A 23,552-nucleotide genomic window follows, 5' to 3' on the forward strand; every position below is an offset into this window, starting at 1 on the left:
TGTCTCCAGATAACCAGCAGCCTGGGCTCCAGGCTGGGTTGTTTCCCGACGCCAAACCCACAGGCAGCCTTGCGGTAAGGCTCCAGGCTCTAGAGCCAAAGGCTCTAGGTCAGAGGCTCCACCTGGGACCCCTGCGCCCTCCCTGCCAGGGCGGCAGAGGGAGCCACATCCCTGAAAGCCTCTGGCTTAGGGACCTCAGAATTCCCACCTCTGATAAGGTAATGAAATGAGCCAAAGTTGGTAAAAATCTGTGAACAAACTGGCCTACAGTGGCTAAAACCAGAGGGAGAAAAATAAGGTGATAAACCCCCAAACCCAGCCATCCTGGGAAGTTTCAAGGGGCTGCATAGGGTTCTACATAGGGTTCAGTGCATGTCACAGGCCCAGCAACCACATCTGCAGCCCCCAGGACCTAATCCCCTTCTACATAGGGTTCAGTGCATGTTAGCAAACACTGGGCTCAATTCCTGCCTAGTCCCTGCCAGATATCCCATGCCCACCTCATTAAGAGAATGAGGCCACACAATCACACCCAGGCCATCGTGGTGATGGAGTGGCTGGGGTCCAACTTGCACACCCTTCATTGCTGGTTCAGAGCCAGCTGTCTGACCACATTCCTACTCCAAGATGGGACTTTGGGGACATTAAAAGGGGTCAGCGACCCTGGTGGACAAAGTTCCAAAACATGGCCAGCTGGTCCCCTAGAAGTTTGGTACATGGGATAAGCCAAGGCTTTTCTTCAGGAACAGGTTTTCCACCACGTCGCTGCCCAAGGCCCAGGGCATCCCCAAGTTTGCGTGAAGCCTGCCTGCCATGTCCACAGCCCATGCTGAGCCCTCCTGGAGCCACTGGAATGCTTGTTCCTGGGCATGTGATAAGCCCAGACAGCTTCCGCCTTGCAGGACAACTGTGTGCATCTGGCAGCAGTAGCCAGAGGGCCCATGGAAGATGGAGGTGAAACCAGATGCTGTGAGAACACTTTATTAGGCAAAACCGCATACTATACAAATGCTTTAAAATGCAGCAGGAGATGTGAAGACACAAATGAACAAGCGCATAGTGACACATGGCTGTCAGAACACAGGAAAGAATCCACACTGCTTCCCCCCTTTACCTAGAAAAGGAGAGTTCTAGGCCACCTCCTCCTCATCACACTCCTCATCCTCCTCCTCCTCCGCCGTGGCATCCTGATATTGCTGATATTCAGGCACCAGGTCGTTCATGTTGCTCTCGGCCTCGGTGAATTCCATCTCATCCATGCCCTCGCCTGTGTACCAGTGGAGGAAGGCCTTGCGCCTGAACATTGCTGTAAACTGCTCTGAGACACATGTGAAGAGTTCCTGGATGGCCGTATTATTCCCAATGAAGGTGGCTGACATTTTTAGCCCCCGGGGTGGGATGTCACAGACGGCTGTTTTTACGTTGTTGGGGAGCCAGTCAGCAAAGTAGCTGCTGTTCTTATCTTGAATGTTGAACATCTGTTCATCCACCTCCCTCATGGGCATGCGACCCCTGAAAATGGCAGCCGCCGTTAGGTAGTGGCCGTGATGGGGGTCACAGGCAGCCATCATGTTCTTAGCATCAAACATCTGCTGGGTGAGCTCAGCCACAGTCAAGGCCCAGTACTGCTGGCTGCCCCGGCTGGTCAGTGGGGCAAAGCCGGGCATGAAGAAATGCAGCCGGGGAAACGGAACCATGTTCACGGCCAGCTTCCGCAGGTCAGCATTCAGCTGGCCCGGGAAGCGCAGGCACATGGTGACCCCACTCATGGTAGCAGACACCAGGTGGTTCAGGTCACCATAGGTGGGTGTGGGCAGTTTTAGGGCCTTGGAACATATGTCATATACCGCTTCGTTATCTATACAGAAGGTCTCATCCATGTTTTCCATGAGCTGGTGGACTGAGAGGGTGGCGTTGTAGGGCTCCACCACGGTGTCTGACACCTTGGGCGAGGGCAGGATGCTCAATGTGTTTATGATCCTGTCTGGGTACTCCTCCCGGATCTTACTGATGAGAAGGGTACCCATCCCAGACCCAGTCCCCCCACCCAGGGAGTGGGTCAGCTGGAAACCCTGCAGGCAGTCACAGCTCTCAGCCTCCTGACAACGTCCATCACTGACTCCATCAGCTCCGCGCCTTCGGTGTAGTGTCCCTTGGCCCAGTTGTTTCCGGCCCCACACTGACCTGTAAGACAGTACAGCCAGTCACTCGATGGCCAGGTATACGGTCATCAGTGGTCACCACCATAATGCAGAAAGCACCAGTGTCACGTGTGAGGTGAAAGCACCATTCGCCCTGCAGGTGGAGCAAATGAAACCCGCTCCCCCAGAGTTACAGGACAGCAGCTTCCCCTGTTAGAAATTAAGACAGGAGTCAAACCTGAGACGGGCTCACAGACCTCGCTGCAGGTGGCTCCTGCCCATTCTCAGGAAAGGCAGTAGCCACGACCCCAGCTCAGCTCCCGGCAAGGACATCAGTAGCTCCTCACCTTGAGGAGACACCCGGGCCTTCCTCCCGAAGCCCGTTTAGGACAGGCAGATTGAGCGACTCGACTCGGCGGATAGGAGGATGTTCAGGGGCCCTGGCGCCACAGTTCCCACAGGATGACCTTGGGGTGTTCCTAGATTTTGAGCTGCCCTGGCTAAGGAGCCGCACCCCAGTCCTCGCCCGCAGCTCACCGGAAATGAAGTTGTCTGGCCTGAAGACCTGCCCGAAGGGCCCCGAGCGCACAGAGTCCATGGTGCCCGGCTCCAGATCCACGAGCACAGCGCGGGGCACGTACCTGCTACCTGTGTGGGGAGGGAGGGCATGAGCGAGGGGAGAGCCACGTTCCCAGGAGGGCGGTGGGGGAAGGACGAGGGTCTCACCGCTGGCCTCGTTGTAGTACACGTTGATGCGCTCCAGCTGCAGGTGGCTGTCCCCATGGTAGGTGCCAGCGGAGTCAATGGCATGTTCATCAGAGATCACCTCCCAGAACTGCAACAGACAGGAGGGGCCAGACAGGCCGGGGCTGAGTCACGGAGGCGCCCCAGCCCCTCTCCCACCCCCACCCTCATCCACACCCCCATCCCTAGGCCGCCCTGTCCCTGGGGTCCACCCCAGCCGCCTCACCAGCCGCCCAGTTCCACCGTCCCCGACAGGGAGCCCAGGGGCCGCAATGCAGGGGCACCGCTCCCGCCACTGCCAACATCTTCCCCGGCCACCCGGCAGGCCCGGGCTGGGACCTCAGAGCCCCGGCTGCCAACCTTGGCCCCGATCTGGTTCCCGTACTGCCCGATCTGCGTGAGCACAATCTCCCTCATGGCTAAGGCAGGATTAGGGCGGCAACAGAAGCGCGAGAAGGAGGAGCAGAGGCGCAGCGACCCAGCCCGCCCTCCGCTAACGCTTAAATAGCCCCGCGTCCACCTCCCTCAGCCTCCGATTGGGCTCCCAGAATAAGCAACAGCTTTACTTCCACACAGGTGCACCCACCTGTGAATCCCTTGGCGTTGAACGTCTGTTGGAGAACTCAGGTATCCTTGCTATGGTCCCTTCCACGTTGGGGAAAGCTGCTCAGCTGAAGAACTTCCTCCCACGTCTTTAGTAAGACTAAATTCCTAGCTGAGCTGAAACTGATTTTTCCTCCCATGTGGGAGGGGAAGACTCTTGTTTCCATATTCACAGAGTGCCTTTGCACCTGTCCCAGATTGATGACATATTTTTGTAACTGATGAGTCTTTTCATCTATTAGGAGATCTGTGGTTAGGAAAGGCCTTCCACATGTTAACTCAACAGGACTTAATTATACGTTTTACTTTGGAGCAGTTCAAACCCGCAGTAAGCTATGGGTGTTAGAGATAGTCAGGCCTCTGATTTAGCTAGTCTTCTTTAGGATTAGCCCTTTCACCTTTCCAGAGGACTGCGGTCTCCAGCAGAGTGAAGGTAATATTGGATTCTTAAAGCTGAGGATAGGTGTTGGGTTACGCCTGCTGTGAAAGATGGGCCATTGTCACTTTGCAGGCTTTTGGATTACCCAAACTGAGGAGTTATTTCTTCTGGTAAACATTTTTCAGATGGGGTGGGGAATGCCTCGATCTAACCAGTGAAGGTATCAGTAAGCATTAGCAAATATTTGAATCTCCTGCAGAAAGGCTTCAGGGTAAATTAGAGTTGCCAGTTCTCATGTAGATAGGTTCCTCAATTTTGGACAGGTTTAACTGGAGAAGGAGAAAATTGCTGGCCGTTTGGGTCATGTCAGGCACAGAGCTCACAGGGCTCAGTCACCTGTTTTAGTGTCTTGAAAAGATTTACCCCTATAAACAAATGAGACATTAACAGAAACAAAGAATCCCTTCTAGGGTGAAAAGAATCATGAAAGTGCTGAGTTATACTCCTGTGATTGGTACTTGGCATTAGTAATTTATTACCATCATTCAGCCCGAGGGGCCCTGGACTGAAATGCAATCCCTGGACCATTTTTGTTCTTCTTCAGGGTATTCCGGCCCAGTTCTATGTATGCTGACTGGCACGCCCACAAGCTTCATTGGCCCTTTCAGTGCAGGGGCCTTGGCTGTGGCATCTACAAGGGCATTTCCTTTTACATGGTCAGTCTCTCTTTTGATCTCCTCTGCAATTAATTATAGTCACTTTTTGGCAGCAAAGCAGCATTCTAACAAGCTCAAAATCTGAATGATGTTGTATGGAAAAGCCCTTTGGGGTCAGGAGTCCCCACCCATTCCAAATTGCAGCATAAGCATGAAGCACTAAAAAATCAGACTTGGAATCAGTGTAAATGTTAACTTTTAAATCCTTTCCAACTGCAGGGGCCTAGTAAGTTCAATTAACTCAGCTTTTTGAGCTGAGGTCGAGGCCAGCAAGGCTTGTGCCTTGATTCTCTTGTGCTGACTACTAATAGCATATCTAGCCCTCCTGTTTTCCTGCTGCATAAAAAAACTTGCATCTGTTAACCACTCTTCCTTGGGATGGTCAAGGGGCTCATCTCTCCTACGTCTGGCCTGCTAGAATAAATTTGTTTCATAACCTGTGACATGCTTTGGCTGTGTCCCCAGTCAAATTTTATCTTGAATTATAGCTCCCATAATTCCTACATATCGTGGGAGGGGCCCAGTGGGAGGTAATTGAATCGGGGGATGGGTCTTTCCCATGCTGTTCTCGTGACAGTGAATAAGCCTCATGAGATCTGGTGGTTTATTTTTTTATTTATTTTTGAGACAGAGTCTTGCTCTGTTGCTCAGGCTGGAGTGCATTATCATGATCTTGGCTCACAGCAACCTCTGATTCCCGGGTTCAAGCGATTCTCCTGTCTCAGCCTCCTGAGTAGCTGGGATTACAGGTGCCCACCACCATGCCTGTCTAATTTTTGTACTTTTAGTATAGACGGAGTTTCACCATGTTGGCCAGGCTGGCCTCGATCTCCTCACCTCAGGTCATCCACTGCCTTGGACTCCCAAAGTGCTGGGATTACAGCTGATGGTTTTATAAAGGGGAGTTTCCCTACACAAGCTCTTTTGCCTGCTGCCATGTAAGAGATGTGACTTTGTTCCTCACCTGCCTTCTGCCATGAGTGTGAGGCCTCTCCAACCACGTGCAACTGTGAGTCAATTAAACCTCTTTTTTAATAAATTACCCAGCCTCAGATATGTCTTTATTAGCAGCGTGAGAACAGACTAATACAACCTGTATGCCAGAAAGGCTGGGAGCACCTGTGGACTCTGACAGGTAAGTAGCTGGGTTTATGGTTTGCCAGGCTTTAAGGGTTATGTCTGGAGGGTCGGTCTAGCAATAAGGCCTCACACTTTCATAAATATTCTCCTATTATCCACTGCTGCCCTTTAGCTTCTAGGACCACCTTCCCTTGGTGTGGGGTCAAAAACCTGTAGGTGCTGTTCTAATGTTAGTTTATTAGCTTTGCCAACTAGAAAAGTGGTAGCAGCAATAGCTCTAAGACATCAAGGCTAAAAGTCAGAGGATCACTAAGGAAAGTAAAAGCTAAACTGTTTGGGGCCTCTTTCCTGGGGCAGCCTCCAGGCTACTGCAAAACGGAGGCGGTGGGCAGAAAGGCAACAATATGCAGAGCACTCAGGTGAGGGACAAAGCACAAGTTGGACAGTCCAAAAACAGAAAGTGGCAAACATCTTGTTTAGCCAAATCCATTCTTCTCAATATTCCCCAGGGCCTCTAACGCTGTGGGCTTGGCCTCTAATCTGAGTATGACACCCCCAGGTCTCTAACTTTGGGCTGAGTCTCTCATCCTAATATTATACCCTAGGGCCTCTCACTTAAGTAATAGTGGGTAATCATTCTTGCCAACCTGAATGGCTTTGCGACTCTAAAAGACAGCCCACTTGCCAGCTGAATGATTCTATGTGGATTGTTTTCCTTGGAGTGGGGGTCTTGTCTTGGTGTCCCTTCATGGTGTTGCTGAAAGATGTTGCTGGAAAAGAGGTTCCTGATACAGACCACAAAGTAGGATTCTTAAATCTTGTGCAGTAAAAAATTTGAGGTGAGTCAGAGAGCACAGTGAAAGAAGCAAGTTTATTAGAAATGACTCCATTACAGAGTTGGACATCCTCAGAAAACAAGAGCAGGAATGCATTGTCTTTTGTTAGTGTCTGTACTCTAACTATAAAGAGAAAGAGTTATAATTAAACTTGGAAGGTGCAGATGTACTCACTAAAGTCGGGGCTATTGGTTTTAACAGTGACCATTAACCCGTTAACCTAAGCTAGCTCGTTAATATTATCTTTAACAAAAAATGCTGCACTCCTAGGACATTTATACATTTTTCAGGCTTGGTGGAAGATGTCTTGTATGGCCATAAATATTCTGCAATTGTAATCTGTGGCCAGTAAAAAAATGTGGCTATTTCCAGACCATAGGTATTAACCTTCTAGATGCCTTGTGAGTACCTAGCTACTCATATTAAGATAGAGAATTCTAGTCATGTTTATTAAACTAGAAGCTTGATAACCATGAGTTCCTCTAACACAGCAAGTCTACTCCTCAAGGAGAAAATGTATTTCTCAGGAATTTTGTGCATTTTGTATGGTGGCATTTGGTATGTTTACCAAAATGGCAGAAAAGAGTGAAATTAGTCCTCAAAGATTTCTCAAGATTGGATATAAAGTAAACAAAATGATTATAGTTAATATGCAAGTTGACACAGTTGATATGCAAAAGAAATTTTGTTTGAAACACAATGAGATTTTTATTTTTATTTATTATTATTATTTTGAGACAGAGTCTTGCTCTACTGCCCAGGCTGGAGTGCAGTGCACCATCTTGCCTTACTGAAACCTCCGCCTCCCAGGTTCAAGTGATTCTCCTGCCTCAGCCTCCCAAGTAGCTGGGATTACAGGCATGAATCACCACACCCAGCTAATTTTTGTATCTTTAGTAGAAATGGGGTTTCACTCTGTTGGCCAGGCTGGTCTCAAACCCCTGATAACAAGTGATCTGCCCACCTTGGCCTCCCAAATTGCTGGGATTACAGGCATGAGCTACTGCTCCCAGCCACAATGAGGCTTTTAAATAATTCTGATTTCCTGCTGTTGAGCAGGGAGCTGAGCAAATTCAACAGATCATGAGCCTAAAGTAGGAGAAGACTGAGGACAAACTCTAGAACACATGTGATTAAATTAATTACAATGGAAACCAAATCAAATTTAATAAGGCCATACCTCTTAGTTTCAAGATGTTTCCCCTCATTTTGAAATGTGGTGTTATTCAGTGGAAAAGAAAAATAGTGTTTATCTCCAGAGTAAAGAACAGGGTTCCCTGCAGGGACTGACTGACTGAGAGCTATGGCTCAGGATTAAAAATTCTCTTTTTTCCACTTACAAACTAAAAATTAATTTCTAAGCCCCTATTGACTAAATGGACCCCCCTTCTTGGATAAGGACATTCCAAAGTTACCCTGAAAAGCTAGTTCAAGCCATGGGTCACACCTGCCTCATTAGACTCTCCTCCCTTTGGTTTTAATTGTAATTTTTAATTAAATGGGTACATAGTTGGTGTATATATTTATGGGGGTACATGACATACTTTGATACAGGCATGTAACAAGTAATACATAATAAAAAACAGGGTATCCGTCCCCTCAAGCATTTATAGCTTGTGTTATAAACAATCCAATTATACTATTTTAGTTTTTATAAAATATATAATTAAAATTTTTTTTACCATAATCACCCTGTTGTGCTATCAAATACTGTCTTACTCATTCTTTCTAACAATTTTTCGTACCCATTTCACATCCCCACTAACCCCCTGTTCCCCCACTGCCCTTCCCAGCCTCTGGTAACCACCCTTATACTCTCTATGACATCAATTATTTCAAATTTTAGCACCCACAAATAAGTGAGGACATGTGCCATTTTTCTTTCTGTGCCTGACTTATTTCACTTAACATAAAGACTTTCAGTTCCATTTCTGTTACTGCAAATGACAGACTCTCATTCTTTCTTATAGCTGAATAGCACTCCATTGTGTATATGTACCACATTTTCTCTATCCAGTCATCTGTTGATGGACATTTATGTTTCTTCCAAATCTTGGCTATTAGCAACATTTGTTTTTGACTGACTTCTGGATAAAAGCCACCTTAACTGAGGTGAAATGATATCTCATTTTGGGTTTGATTTGCATTTCTATAATGATCAGTAATGTGGAGCACCTTTTCACTTGCCTATTTGCCATTTGTATGTCTTCTTTTCATAAATGTCCATTTAAATTTTTGTCCACTCTTTAATTGATTATATTTTTTCTATAGAATGTTTTGAACTCAATATATTGTAGTGTATTAGTCTGTTTCTGCACTGCTATAAAAAAACTGAGACTGGGTTATTTATCTATTTCTGTATTCAGATGAAGTCTTGCTCTGTCGCCCAGGCTGGAGTGCACTGGTATGATCTCGGTTCACTGCAACCTCCACCTCCTGGGTTCAAGCAATTCTCTGCCTCAGCCTCTTGAGTAGCCGGGATTACAGGCACCTGACACCATGCCCAGCTAAGTTTTGTATTTTTAGTAGAGACGGGGTTTCACCATCTTGGCCAGGCTGGTCTTGAACTCCTGACCTCGTGATCCACCCGCCGCAGCCTCCCAAAGTGCTGGGATTACAGGCATGCACCACTGCGCCTGGCGAGACTGGGTAATTTATAAAGGAAATAGGTTTAACTGAGTCACAGTTCCACATGGCTGGGGAGGCCTCAGGAAACTTACAATCATGGCAGATGGGAAGCAGGCACCTCTTCCATGATGGCAGGCGAGAGAGCATGTATGTGAAGCAAAGGGGGAAAAGCCCCTTATAAAACCATCAGATCTCATGAGAACTCACTCATTATCAGAAGAACAGCCTGGGGGAAACCAACCCCATGATCCAATCACCTTCTACCAGGTCTCTCCTTCAACACCTGGGGATTACAATTCAATATGAGATTTGGGTGGGGACACAAAGCCTAACCATATCATGTAACTATTAATTGCTTTTCAGATGGGTAATTTACAAATATTTTCTTCCATTCTGTGGGTTTTCTCTTCACTTTGTTTATTGTTTCCTTCACTTTAAAAAAGCTTTCTGACTTGCTGTAATTCCATTTGTCCATGTTTGCTTTGGTTGTCTGTGCTTATGGGGAATTATTTAAGAAATTTTTGTCCAAACCAATGCCCTAAAGAGTTTCCCCAGTGTTTTCTTGTAAAATTTTGATAGTTTGAGGTGTTAGGTTTAAGTCCTTAATTCATTTTAATTTGATTTTTGTATTTTGCAAGAAATAGGGTTCTAGTTTCATTCTTCTGCCTATGGCTTGCCAGTTTTCCCAGCCCTATTTATTACTGAAACTGTCTTGTTTTTTGTTGTATGTTATTGACACTTTTGTTGAAAATTAGTTTAGCTGTATGAGTTTGTTTCTAAGTTCTCTATTTCATTCCATTTGTCTTTATGTCTTTTTATTCTAGTGTCATGCTGTTTTAATTACTACAGCTTGATAGTACAATTTAAAACCATGTAATGGGATTCCTACAGTTTTGGTTTATATACTCAGAATAGCTTTGACTATTATGGTGTTTTGTGGTTCCATATATATTTCAGATTTTTTTTCTATTTCTGTGAGGAATGTCACTGTTATTTTGATAGAGATGGCATGAAATGTATAGATTGCTTTGGATCATATGGACATTTTTTAAAATACTGATTCTTCCAATCTGTGAACATAGAAATAACTTTCCATTTTTTTGTCTTCTCTTTCATTTCTTTTATCAGTGTTTTACATTTTTAACTGTTGAGAACTTTTATTTCTTTGGTAAATTCCCACACATTTTGTTTTATTTGTGGCTATTTCAAATAGGATTACTTTTTTGAATTCTTTTTCAGTTTGTTGACTGTTGGCATATAGAAATCCTACTGATTTGTATATGTTAATTTTGTATTCTGCAAATTTACTCAAGTTATTACTTCTAATAGTTTTTTGATGGAAATATTATGCCATTCTCACATTGCTGTAAAAACAATCGGTGACTGGTTAATTTATAAAGGAAATAGGTTTAATTGGCTCATGGTTCTACAGGCTGTACAGAAAGCATAGCACTGGCTTCTGCTTCTGGTCAAGCCTCTGACAACTGACAATCAAGGTGAAAAATAAATCCAGTGCTTGCACATCACATGGTAAGTGTGAGGGCAGGGGGGAAGTGCTACACACTTGTAGATAACCAGCTCTCATGAAAACTTACTATTGTGAGAATGGCACCCAAGGAAATGATGCCAAACTGTTCATGGAAATCCTGCCCTCATGATTCAATCACCTCCCGACTAGGCCCACTTCCAACATTGAGGATTACATTTTAATATAAGATTTTGGTGGGAACACATACCTAAACTATATCATTTTGCCCCTGGCCATTCCAAGTCTCATATCCTTCTCATATTTCAAAATACAATCATGACATCCCAATAATCCCCAAAGTCTTCACTCATTTCAGCCTTAACTCAAAAGTCAAAAGTCTCATCTAAGACAAAGCTAGTTTATTCTTCCTATAAGCCTGTAAAATAAAAAACAAATTAAGTGCTTCCAAGATACAAATGGGGCATAGGCATTGGGTAAATACTCCTATTCTAAAAGGAAGAAATCAGCTAAAAAAAAAAAAAGAGGCCACAGGACCCATACAAGTCTGAAGCCCAGAAGGGGAGTTATTGAATTTTAAGGCTCCAAAATAATTATTTTTGATTCTATGTCCCATTTCCAGGGCACACTAATGCCTTGGGACGTTTAGACCTTGTGGCTTTGCATGGTTCAGCCCCCACAGCTGCTCTCATGGGCTGGTATTGTGTGCCTCTGGCTGGTTTTGTGTGCTTCTGGCTTTTCCAGGTGCAAAGTGCAAGCTGTAGCTAGGTCTACCATTCTGGGATCTGGAGGACAGTGATCCTCTCCTCACAGATCTACTAGGCCATGCCCCAGTGGGGAACCCACATGGGGATTGTAACCCTACATTTCTTTGCTGCATTGTTTTAGTAGACGTTCTCCATGAGGGCTCCACCCTTGCAGCATGCTTCTGCCTGCACACCCTAGCTTTTTTATACATTATTTGAAGTAAAGGTGGAGGCTCCCAAGTCTCAGCTCTTGCATTTTGTACACTCACAGGCCTAACAACATATGAAAGCTACCAAGGCTTATAGCTTGCACCCTCTGAAGCAGTGACTGGAGTTGTAACTGGGCCAATTTGTGCTACACCTGGAGCTGGAGCAGTGGCCAGGATGCAGGGAGCCATGTTCTAAGGCTACCCAAGGCAGCAGTTCCTGGGCCTGATCCCAGAAACTATTCTCTTCTTTTAGGCCTCAGGGTCTGTGATGGGGGGCTGCCTTTTAGATTTCTAAAATGCCTTCAATTCCTCTTCCCCATTGTCTTGGCTATCAACACTTGCTTTTTTTTTTTAAGTTATACAAATATCTCTAACAAGTGATTGCTCCACAGCCTGCTCGAGTTCCTCTCTTGTAAAAGCTTTTTATTTTTCTGCCACATGACTGGGCTGCAAAGTTTTTAAGCTTTTACGCTATGCTTCCCTTGCAAGTAAAAATAAATTACAACTTACTTTTTTTTGCTGCAACATGTGAGCATAGGTTGTTAGAAGCAGCCAGGCCACATCTTCAGTGCTTTAGTGCTTAGACATTTTTTCAACAGAAACCCTAAATCATCACTTTCAAATTCAAACTTTTATATATCCCTAGGGCATGACAGAAATTCAGCCAACCACTTTGCTAAGACAACATGAATGACCTTTGCTTCGATCCTAATAAGTTTCTAATTTTCATCTGAGACCTCCTCAGCTCAGCCTTCACCATCCAGATCACTATCAGCATTTTCGTCAAAGCCATTCAAAGTTAAGAAAATCTCAACTTTCCCTCATTTTTCTGTCTTCTTCTGAATCCTACAAACTCTTCCAACCTCTGCCTGTTTACCCAATTACAAAGCTGATTCCACATTTTCAGGTATTCTTATAACAATTTTCCACTCCTTTGTGCCAATTTTCTGTATTAAGCTTTTTTCCCATCACTATAAATACCTGAGACTGGGTAATTTATTTTTTAGAAAGGAGGTTTAAGTGGCTCATGATTCTACAGGCTGTAGAGAAGACACAGCACTGGTATGCACTTCTGGGAAGGCCTCTGGAAGTTTACAGTCATGGCAAAAGTTGAAGCAGAATCTTGCACATCATAGGGCAAAAAGCAGGAGCAAAAAAACAGAGGGGCGAGTTGTTACACACTTTTAAATAACCAGGTCTTATGGGAACTCACTCACTATCATGAAGATAGTACCAAGTGGGATGGTGCTAAGCCATTTATGAGTAATCCACCCCAATGGTTAAATCACCTTTCACCTGGCCCACCTCCAACATTGAGAATTAAATTTGGGAGGGGACACACATTAAAACCCTATCAGAGGAGTCTTTACGTTTTTCCAAATATAAGATTATATCACTGGCAAAAACAATAATTTGACTTCTTTTCCAATTGGGATGCCTTTTATTGCTTTCTCTTGTCTGATTGCTCCAGATAGGAATTTCAGAATTATGTTGAATAACAGTGGTAAAAGTGGATATTCTTGTCATCTTCCAGATTTTACAGGAAAGGCTTTTAGTTTTTCCCCACTTAGTATGATACTAGCTGGGGGTCTGTCATATATGACTTTTATTATGTTGAGATATGTTCATTCCATACCCAGTTTTCAAAGGGTTTATTATTAAAGAATATTAAATTTTATCAAATACTTTTTTAGCATAATGGAAATGATTATATGGATTTCGTCCTTCATTCTTTTTTTTTTTTTTTTTAGATGACGTCTTCCTCTGTCACCCAGGCTGGAGTGCAATGGCATGATCTCAGCTCACTGCAACCTCTGCCTCCCGGGTTCAAGCGATTCTCCTGCCTCAGCCTTCCAAGTAACTGGGATTACAGGTGCCCACCACTCCACCCGGCTAATTTTTGTATTTTTAGTAGACATGGGGTTTTGCCATGTTGGCCAGGCTGGTTTTGAACTCCTGAACTCAGGAGATCCGCCTATCTCGGCTTCCAAAAGTGCTGGGATTACAGGTGTGAGCCACTGCACCTGGCCCCTTCATTCTATTTATATGATATATCACATTGACTGATTTGCATGTCGAACCATCCTTGTATCTCTGGGATAAATTCCACTTGGTCATTATGAATTACCTATTTATGTATTGTTTAATTGAGTTTGCTAGGTTTTTTGCAAATTTTTGCATCAATATTCTCAAATATGGGCTCGTAGTTTTCTTTTTAAATGTGTCTTTGTCTTGTTTTGATATCAGTGTAATACTAGCCTCAAAGAATGAGTTTGGAAATGTTCTTTCCTTCTCTATTTTTCAGTCTGGTCCTACAGACATTTTTTTATTATGGCTTTAATTTTGTTACTCGTTATTGGTCAGTTCAGGTTTTGGATTTTTTCCTAGTTCATTCTTGGTAAGTTATGTGTGTCTAAGAATTAATTTCCTCTAGGTTTTCTAATTTGTTGGCATACAATTACTTATAGTAGCCACTAATGATCCTTTGATTTTCTGAAATGTTACTTGTAATGTCTCCTTTTTCACCTTTGATTTTATTAATTTGTATCATCTCTGTTTTTTAGCTAGCTGTCTAAATATTCATTAATTGTTTTACTTTTCAAAAAACCAACTTCTTGTTTCATTGATCTTTTGCACTGTTTTCTTCATTTTATTTCTGCTGTAATTTTTATTATTTCTTTTCTTCTAATTTTGAGTTTTGTTTGGCCTTTTTATTCTAGTGAATTAAGATGTATTGTTAGGTTATTTATTTGCAGCTTTTCTGATTTTTATATAGGCACTTACAGTTATAAATTTTCCTTTTATAATAGTACCTCTTTTACCATATTCCACAGGTTTTGCTATGTTATGTTTCTATTATTTGTTTCAAGAAAATTTTCCATTTTCTTTTTAACATTTTTATTGACCTACTGATCATTAAAGAGCATATTGTTTAATGTCCAAGTGTTTGTATAGTTTCTGAAATTCATTTTTTAATTGATTTCTAGTTTGTTCCATGGTGGTCAGAGAAAATGCTTGATATTACTTCAATTTTTTTAAATGTTTTCAGACTTGTTACTTAATATATGGTCTATCCTTGAAAATAACCCATGTGCAGAGAAGAACAATGTGTATTCTGCAGCTGTTGAATGAAATTTTCTGTAAATATCTATTAGGTTCATTTGTTATACCGTGCAGATTAAGTCTGATGTTTCTTTGTTGATTTTCTGTCTGGAAGGTCTATCCAATGACTAAAGTAGGGTATTGAAGTGTCCAGCCATTATTGTATTGAGGTCTCTTTCTTTAGCTCTTATAATATTTGCTTCATTTATCTAGGTGCTTTAGTGTTGGGTGCATATATATTTCTTATTATATCCTCTGGAAGAATTGATCTCTTTATTATTATATAATGACTTTCTTAATATCTTCCTACAGTCTTTTGTTGAAATCTATTTTTGTATGGTATAAGTAAAGCTATTTCTGCTCTTTTTTGGTTTCTATCAGCATGGAATAACTATTTCCATTGTTTTATTTTCAGTCTAAATGTATCTTTACAGGTAAAGTATTTTTTTGTAGGTCATAGATTATTGTCTTGCTTCTCTATCGATTCATCCACTATTTGTCTTTTGATTGGAGTATTTAGTTCATGTACATTCAATGTTATTATTGATAAGCACTTACTCCTGCCATTTTGTTACTTGTTTTCTGATTGATTTTTGTCCTCTCATTGTTCTTTTCTTTCTTCCTGTCTTCCTTTTAGTGAAGGTGATTTATCTTTTAATATTATCTGATTTATTGCTTTTTACTTTTTGTACATCTGTGGTATGCTTTTTGATTTAAAATTACCATGAGGCTTGAATATAATATCTTATAACACATCATTTTAGACTGTGGACAATTTAACATTGATTGCATAAACAAAGAAACAAGCAAAGCAACTAATAAAAACTCTACACTTTAACTCCATTGCCATTCTTTTAAACTTTTTGTTGTTTCTCTTCCTTCCCTATTTTACTGTCTATGTCTTGGAAATATGTTGTAGTTATTTTTTATTGGTTTATTGTTTACTCTATTTGAGATTTTTGCACACCATAATTACCATGTTATAATATTCTGTGTTTTTCCATGTGCTATTACTACTGAGTTCTGTACCTTCAGATGACTTCTTATTGCTCACTCACTTTTTTTCTTTCAGGCTCAGAACTCCCTTTAGCATTTCTTGTAGGACAGGTCTGGTGTTAATGAAATACCTCAGTTTTTGTTTGTCGGAAAAGTTCTTATTTCTCTGTCAAGTTTAAAGGACTTTTTGCCAGATACATTATTCTAAAGTAAAAGCCTTTTTTTTTTTCCTTCAGCTTTTTTAATATGTCGTGCCACTCTCTCAGCCTGTAAATTTTCCCCTGAAAAGTCTGCTGTCAGATGTACTGGAGTTCCATTGAATGTTATTTGTGTCTCTTCTCTTGCTGCTTTTAGAATCATTTCTTTATCCTTAACCTTTGGGAGTTCAGTTAAGTGCCTTGAGGTGGTCTTCTTTGGGTTAAATCTGCTTGATGTTCTGTAACTTTCTTGTACTTGAATGTTGATATCAAATGTTGGGGAATTGTTTTTAATATTATTTCTTTAAATAAATGTTTAATTTTTTTTTTTTTTGACAGACTCTCGCTCTGTAGCCCAGGCTGGAGTGCAATGGCGCGATCTCGGCTCACTGGAAGCTCCGCCTCCTGGGTTCACGCCATTCTCCTGCCTCAGCCTCCCAAGGAGCTGGGACTACAGGCACCCCCACCACGCCCAGTTAATTTCTTTTTGTATTTTTAGTAGAAATGGGGTTTCACCGTGTTAGCCAGGATGGCCTTGATCTCCTGACCTTGTGATCCACCCGCCTCAGCCTCCCAAAGTGCTGGGATTACAGGCGTGAGCCACTGCACCGGGCCAATAAATGTTTAGCTCTTATCTCTTTTTCTACCACCTCTTTAAGGTCAATAACTCTTAGATTCCTATTTTGAGGCTATTTTTTAGATTCTGTAGGCATGCTTTATTTTTTATTCTTTTTTGTCTCCTCTGACTTTGTCTTTTCAAATAGTCTGACTTCAAGTTCACTAAATCTATCTTCTCCTTGATCAATTTTTCTAAGTAACTCTGATGCATTCTTCAGTATGATAATTGCATTTTAACTTCAGGATTTCTGCTTTATTCTTTTTATTTCAATCTCATTGTTAAATTTATCTGATAGAATTTTGAATTCCTTCTCTGCATTATATTGAATTTCTTTGAATTACCTCAACCAGCTATTTTGGATTTCCTGTATGAAAGGTCACATATCTCTATTTTTCCAGGATTTGCCCCTGGTGCCTTATTTAGCTTGTTTGGTGAGGTCATGTTTTCCTGGATGGCCTTGATACTTGTAGATGTTCATCCATATCTGGGCATTGAAGAGTTCAGTCTTTATTGTAGTCTTCACAGTCTGGGCTTCTTTGTGCCCATTAGTTTTGGGAACATTTTCCAGGTGTTCAAAGACACTTAGGTCCCAAGCCCAAAAACACAGTAGCAAACACGTAGAGGTACTGCTTTGGTGGCCTTGGATTAACATTAAGAAAAATTCTCTTGATTTATCAAGTAGAGATTCTTGTTCTCTTCCCTTTCTTTCTCTGAAACCAGCAGTCTCTCTTTCTGTGCTGAGGCATGTGGAGCTGGAGTTGGGGTAACATAAGCACCCCTGAGGCCATCACCACTGAGACTGTGCTGGTTCACACTTGAAGTAGGCATAGAACTTGGTCTCACCCAAGGCCCACTGTAACCACAACTTGGCTACCATATAAGTTTATTCAAAGCCCTAACCCTAACCCTAAACCCTAACCCTAACCCTAACCCTGACCCTGACCCTAACCCCTAACCCTGACCCTGACCCTGACCCTAACCCGACCCTGACCCCTGACCCTAACCCGACCCTGACCCCTGACCCTGAACACTGACCCTGACCCCTGACCTTGAGATAGGAATTTTCTAAACACAACAATCGGCCTCCAGCACCATCTCCATTGTCAGGGCCCAGTGCTTTACTCCTAAGATCACCACCAAGGCATCAATGCTCATTTTCATCACTGTATTCAACACTGTATGGGAAGTTCCATCCACAACAAATAGGAGAGAAACAGAAGTAAAGAGCACTCATATGTGAAAGGGGACAGCAAAACTGTCTACTCACAGATCACATGATCTATCTTACATACAGAAAATCATTAAGAACCCCCAAAATATTATTAAAACTAGTAAAGTAAGCAAAGTTACAACACAAAATCTCAATACACAGTAATCTGCTATATTTCTAGAAACTAGAAACAAACAACGTGAGAATGTAATTATGAAAAAAATTCCAGTCTAGGGGTGGTGGCTCACACCTGTAATCCCAGCAGTTTGAGAGGCTGAGGTGGGAGGATCTTTTGAACCCAGGAGTTTCAGGCCAGTCTGGGCAACACAGGGAAACCCTCTCTCTACAAATAACTTAAAAATTAGCTAGGTGTGGTGGTGCACGTCTGTAGTCCTAGTTACTCAGGAGACGGAGGAGGGAGGATTGCTTGAGCCCAGGAGGTTGAGGCTGCAATAAGCTGCGTTCGCACCATTGCACTCCAATCTGGGCAACAGAGCAAAACCATGCCCAGAGAAAAAAAGAAAGGAAAAAGAAATTCCATTTTTAAAAATCAGCAGGCTGGACATGGTAGCTAACACCTGTAATCCCAATGCTTTGGGAGACAAAGAGAGGAGTATCACTTGAGGCCAGGAGTTTGAGGCCAGCCTGGGCAGGAGAGAAAGACCCTACCTGAAAAAAAAAAAAAAATTAGCCAGCTGTGGTGGTGCACACCTCTAGTCCCAGCTACTTGGGAGGTTTGAGGTGGGAGGATCACTTGAGCCCAGGAAATAGAGGTTGCAGTGAGTCATGATTGTGCCACTGCACTCCAGCCTGGGAGACAGAGTGAGGCCCTGCCTCAAAAAATAAAACAATTGCTCATAGGAGTATGGGTTTATCTGGACTCAGAATTCAGTTCCATTGATCTATTCCATTGATGATGCCAAAATCATGTTGTTTTTGTTAATGTTGCTTTCTAGTAAGATTTGAAATTTGGAAATGTGAGCCTCTGAGTTGGTTTCTTTGACACTATGTTGGCTATTCTGCATCCCTTGAAATTTCATATAAATGATAGGATCAGCTTGTGAATTTCCGCCAAAAGTTTTCTTGAATTTATTTCAGCAATGTTTTGGAATTTTCCATGTATGAGTTTATTTTTTCCCCCCAAAACAGAGTCTCGCTCTGTCACCCAGGGTGCAGTGCAGTGGTGCAATCTCGGCTCACTGCAACCTCCGCCTCCTGGCCTGTAATCCCAGCACTTTGGGAGGCCGAGGCGGGCGGATCATGAGGTCAGGAGATCAAGACAATCCCGGCTCATACAGTGAAACCCCGTCTCTACTAAAAATGCAAAAAAATTAGCCGGGCATGGTGGCTGAGACTACAGTCTCAGCTACTCAGGAGGCTGAGGCAGGAGAATGGCGTGAACCCGGGAGGTGGAGCTTGCAGTGAGCAGAGATCACACCACTCCACCACACCACTGCACTCCAGCCTGGGCGACACAGCGAGACTCCGTCTCAAAACAAACAAACAAACAAACAAAGCACTATGTCTAGGTATGACTGTTTTCAGAAGAGGTGTCATACTGGTATAACATATCATGGCATATCGTAATACCCACCCACAACACTGCTGTGACGTTCACAATGCAGATGATACCTGCAAGACTGCTATGGCACCCTTAAAACTGATGTGAAGCCCGCAAGATTCATGACACTCCTAAGACTCATATGACACCCTTAATAATGATATGACACCCATAAGGCTGATATGATGCCCATAAGACTGATGGGACACCTGCAACAGTGATATGATGCACACGATACAGACATGACACCCGCAATACTGATGACACCCACAAGAGTACTATGACACCCCTAAGACTCATATGACACCTGTAATACTGATATGACAGCCGCAATACTGACATGACAGCAGGGCGCTTGGTATACAGCTTCCACTGACCTGGATTTGGATTGGTTTGGCCTCTATAATGAAGTTTGATGTCTCTGCTTTACTGACAAGGTATTAATGTGGTTGTTTATAGTTTACAATAATTTCCTTCTTCTAGGAATATTGCAATAGCAAAGTTTAACTTATCCCTTCTCTTGGATTCCCCAGCAGTTACAGCAACTTCACACAAAATACTCCTATGTATTTTATCAAAGCAAAGACAGCCTAAAAATTTTTTTAATTTAGAAAAAAAAAAGCAGCCGGGCATGGTGGCTCAGGCCTGCCTGCAATCCCAGCACTTTGGGAAGCCAAGGCAGGTGGATCACTTGAGGTCAGGAGTTTGACACCAGCCTGGCCAACATAGTGAAACCCCATCTCTACTAAAAATACAAAAACTTAGCTGGGCGTGGTGGCGGGTCCCTGTAATTCCAGCTATTCGGGAGGCTGAGGCAGTAGACTCGCTTGAACCTGGGAGGCGGAGGTTGCAGTGAGCTGAGATGGCGCCACTGCACTCCAGCCTGGGCAACAAGAGCGAAACTCGGTCTCAAAACACACACACACACACACACACACACACACACCAAACAAACAAAAAAAAAGAGCACTGATCCGGGGGCGCCTGTTTTCTTGGCCTCAGGCTGTGGCGCCTTCCCGTCCCCAACCTCCTGACCGCGTCTCCTCTCCTGGTACCAGGGTCTCTCCCCAGAAACAAACTCACATCCATAACCTGCATCTTGGCCTGCGCTGGGGGTGACCAGCCCAAGCCCTCATGAGGGGACGCTTTTATTAATATAAAGTGAGGTCCCGCTACAAACGGCGGACAGGGAAACACGGCCGCGCTCCCGCCGCTACACTCAACGGCAACAGGAAGCTTTTTCCTCATCTTCGCCTGGGCGGCCCCAGGTGTCCCGAAGCTGCAGCAGCGTCTCCTTGTCTCACTGTGGACGCAGCCCCAAGTGTCCCCATGTCTCCCGAGGCCGCAGCCTCTCCCAGCCGCGTCCTGAGGGGAGGAAGCTCTGTCCTCACGGTAAACGCCCCGCAACGCCGCCTTGCGGATCAGAGACGGCTCAAGCGCGCAGCGCTCGGGTTTAGCAGGGGCTGGGCGCCCCCTCGCGGCAGCCCTCGGGAATCTCTGAAATTCAGCCTCCAGATTACTCCGGGCCATGATTTTGGAAATTTCAACTGAAATCGAGCCCACCATTACATGCCTTGATCAGAACGCATGGAGATTTTTAACAAGTAAAGAAGATGGCCAGTAGACAAAGGTCAATGGATTTTCTTTTTCTTTTTCTCTTTCTTATTTTAGAGACGGAGGCTTGCTCTGTAGCCCAGGCTGGAGAGGCAGTGGCATGACCTTGGCTCACTGCAGCCTCCGCCTCCAAGGATCAAGCAATCCTCCCGCCTCAGCCACCCAAGCGCTGGGATTACAGGCGAGAACCTCCGCGCCCAGCCCTAGCTGATTTTTTTTATATCACCAATAATGTATAGGAATAATTTGAACTTAATGAATTAAATTTTGGGTGTGCTATTGTAAATGATATTCTTTAAAATTTCAATTCATTGAGTATAAATCTAACAAAAGACAAACAAATATGCATTCAGGAAACTGAATCATGGTTGAGAGGAATAAAAAATATATAAATAAATGCAGATAGTCCTCGTTCAGAAACAATAACTTAGTATTGTTATCTTTACCACAAAGCTAAAGTAATGAAGAGTGATATTGGTGACAGAATAAGCAAAAAGATAAATGGAACACAATAGAGAACCCAAAAGACCCGAATAAATACAGTTAACTGATTTTGTCATGGGGCAAACGCAATTCAATGGGGAAAGAAAAGTCTGTTCCACAAGTGGTGACAGCACAACAGAAACCATAGTGGGGGAATGAACAAAGACACAAACTTCACGGGTCAACCAAAAAATCACTCAAGGTAATCTATAGACTTAAATTTCCAAATATAAAATAGTAAAAGTTATAGAAGAAAACCTACATGGATTTGGGTTGGTGATAAATTTTTAGATACAATAGCAAAAGCTAGTCCATAAAAGAAAAAGAAATTGATAATGTGGACTTTATTAAAATTTGAAATGTCTACTCTGTGAAACATCCTGTTACAAGAATCAAAAACAAAGCCACAGACTGAGAGAAAATATTTATAAAACAAACCTGAAAATGACTTATATGCAAAATATACAAAGAAATTCTAATGCTCAACAAGAAAACAACACAACTAAAAGGTTGACACCTCACTAAAAATGATATAAGACAGCAAACAAGCATCCAAAAGAACGCTCATGGCACTTGTCAAGAGGGAAAAGCAAATTAATGCAACAATGGTATACCACTGAGCATCTACTAAACTGACTAAAATCTTTTTTTAATGCAATAAAAATTACAACAGGAGGCGGGGCACAGTGGCTCATGCCTGTAATCCCATCAGTTTGGGAAGCAAAGTCAGGAGGATCAACTGAAACCAGGAGTTCAAGACCAGCCTGGGCAACATAGTGAGACCCTCATCTTTAACAAAAATTAAAAAAAAAATTAGCCAGCCCTGGTGGCACATGCCTGTAATCCCAGCTGAGGTGGGAGAATTGCTTGAGCCTGGGAGGTAGAGGCAGCAGTGAGCAATGTTCATGCCACTGCACTCAGATTGGGCTACAGAGCAAGACTCTCTCTCAAAAAAACAAATAAATAAATAAAATTAAAATAAGTTGCAACAGGAACTCTCATTCAATGATAGTGGAATGCATAATGATACAGCAACTTCAGAAAACAATACAGCAGTTTATATTAAAGTTAAACATGCTCTCACCATAGAAGCACTCCTAGGTTTGGGGGGTTTTTTTTGTTTTTTTTGTTGTTGTTGTTGTTGTTGTTTATTTGGTTTTGTTTTTGTTTTGTTTTTTGTTTTTTTGAGATGGAGTCTCGCTCTGTCACCCAGGCTGAAGTACAGTGGTGCGACCTTGGCTCACTGCAACCTCCACCTCCTGGGTTCACGCCATTCTCCTGCCTCAGCCTCCCAAGTAGCTGAGACTACAGGCACACACCACCACGCCTGGCTAATTTTTTGTATTTTAGTAGAGAAGGTGTTTCACCGTGTTGCCCAGGCTGGTCTCAAACTCCTGAGCTCAGGCAATCCACCCACCTCAGCTTCCAAAAGTGCTAGGATTACAGGTGTGAGCCACTGCGCATGGCCAACTACTAGGTATTTAGATAACAACTTTATAAACTTAAGTCCAAACAAAAGCCAATATGCTGTTATGTACAGTTGATCTCTTCATAATGGCCAAATACTTTAAGGGGTCAGGATGACCTTCAATAGGTGAATGAATAACCAAGTTGGGTACATCCATGCAATAGAATGCTATTCAGTGAGAAACAGGGGTGATCTATGAAGCCATGCAAAGACATTGATGAATCTGACATGCACATCGCTAAGTGAAAGAAGCCACTCTGAAAAGATCACATAATGTGTGATCCCATTTCTGTGACATTACAGAAAAGTGTGACTATAACTCGTTTTAGGCTCAAACTCCTGGGCTCAAGCAATCCTCCCACCTCAGCCTCCCAAGTAGCTAGGACTCCAGGCAAGTGCCGCCACACCCAGCTAATTTTTTAACTTTTTTGTACAGTTGGGATCTCCCTATGTTGCCCAGGCTAGTCTTGAACTCCTGGGCTCAAGTTAACCTCCCACCTCAGCCTCCCATGTAACTTGGACTTAAGGCATGGACCACTACACCCAGCTAATTAAAAAAACATAATTTGGTAGAGATGGGCCTCAAAATGTTGCTCACGCTAACGTGAAACTCCTGGCCTCAAACAATCCTCCCTCCTTGGCCTCCCAAGTGCTGCGATTACAGGCATAAGCCACTGCACCCCACCTGATTTTTTAGTCAAGTTATTGTTTGTTGTTGAGTTATAAGACTTTTT

The 23,552-nt window shown here is 43.1% G+C and overlaps 1 pseudogene; it reads right to left on the minus strand.

Moving 5' to 3' along the window:
* Positions 1 to 965: 965 nt before the first annotated feature.
* Positions 966 to 23,552, minus strand: part of LOC129135991 (tubulin beta-8 chain-like) — a 56,756-nt pseudogene continuing 34,169 nt past the window's right edge.

The sequence above is a fragment of the Pan troglodytes genome, chromosome 11 (genome assembly GCF_028858775.2).
Source record: "Pan troglodytes isolate AG18354 chromosome 11, NHGRI_mPanTro3-v2.0_pri, whole genome shotgun sequence".
NCBI lineage: Eukaryota > Metazoa > Chordata > Mammalia > Primates > Hominidae > Pan > Pan troglodytes.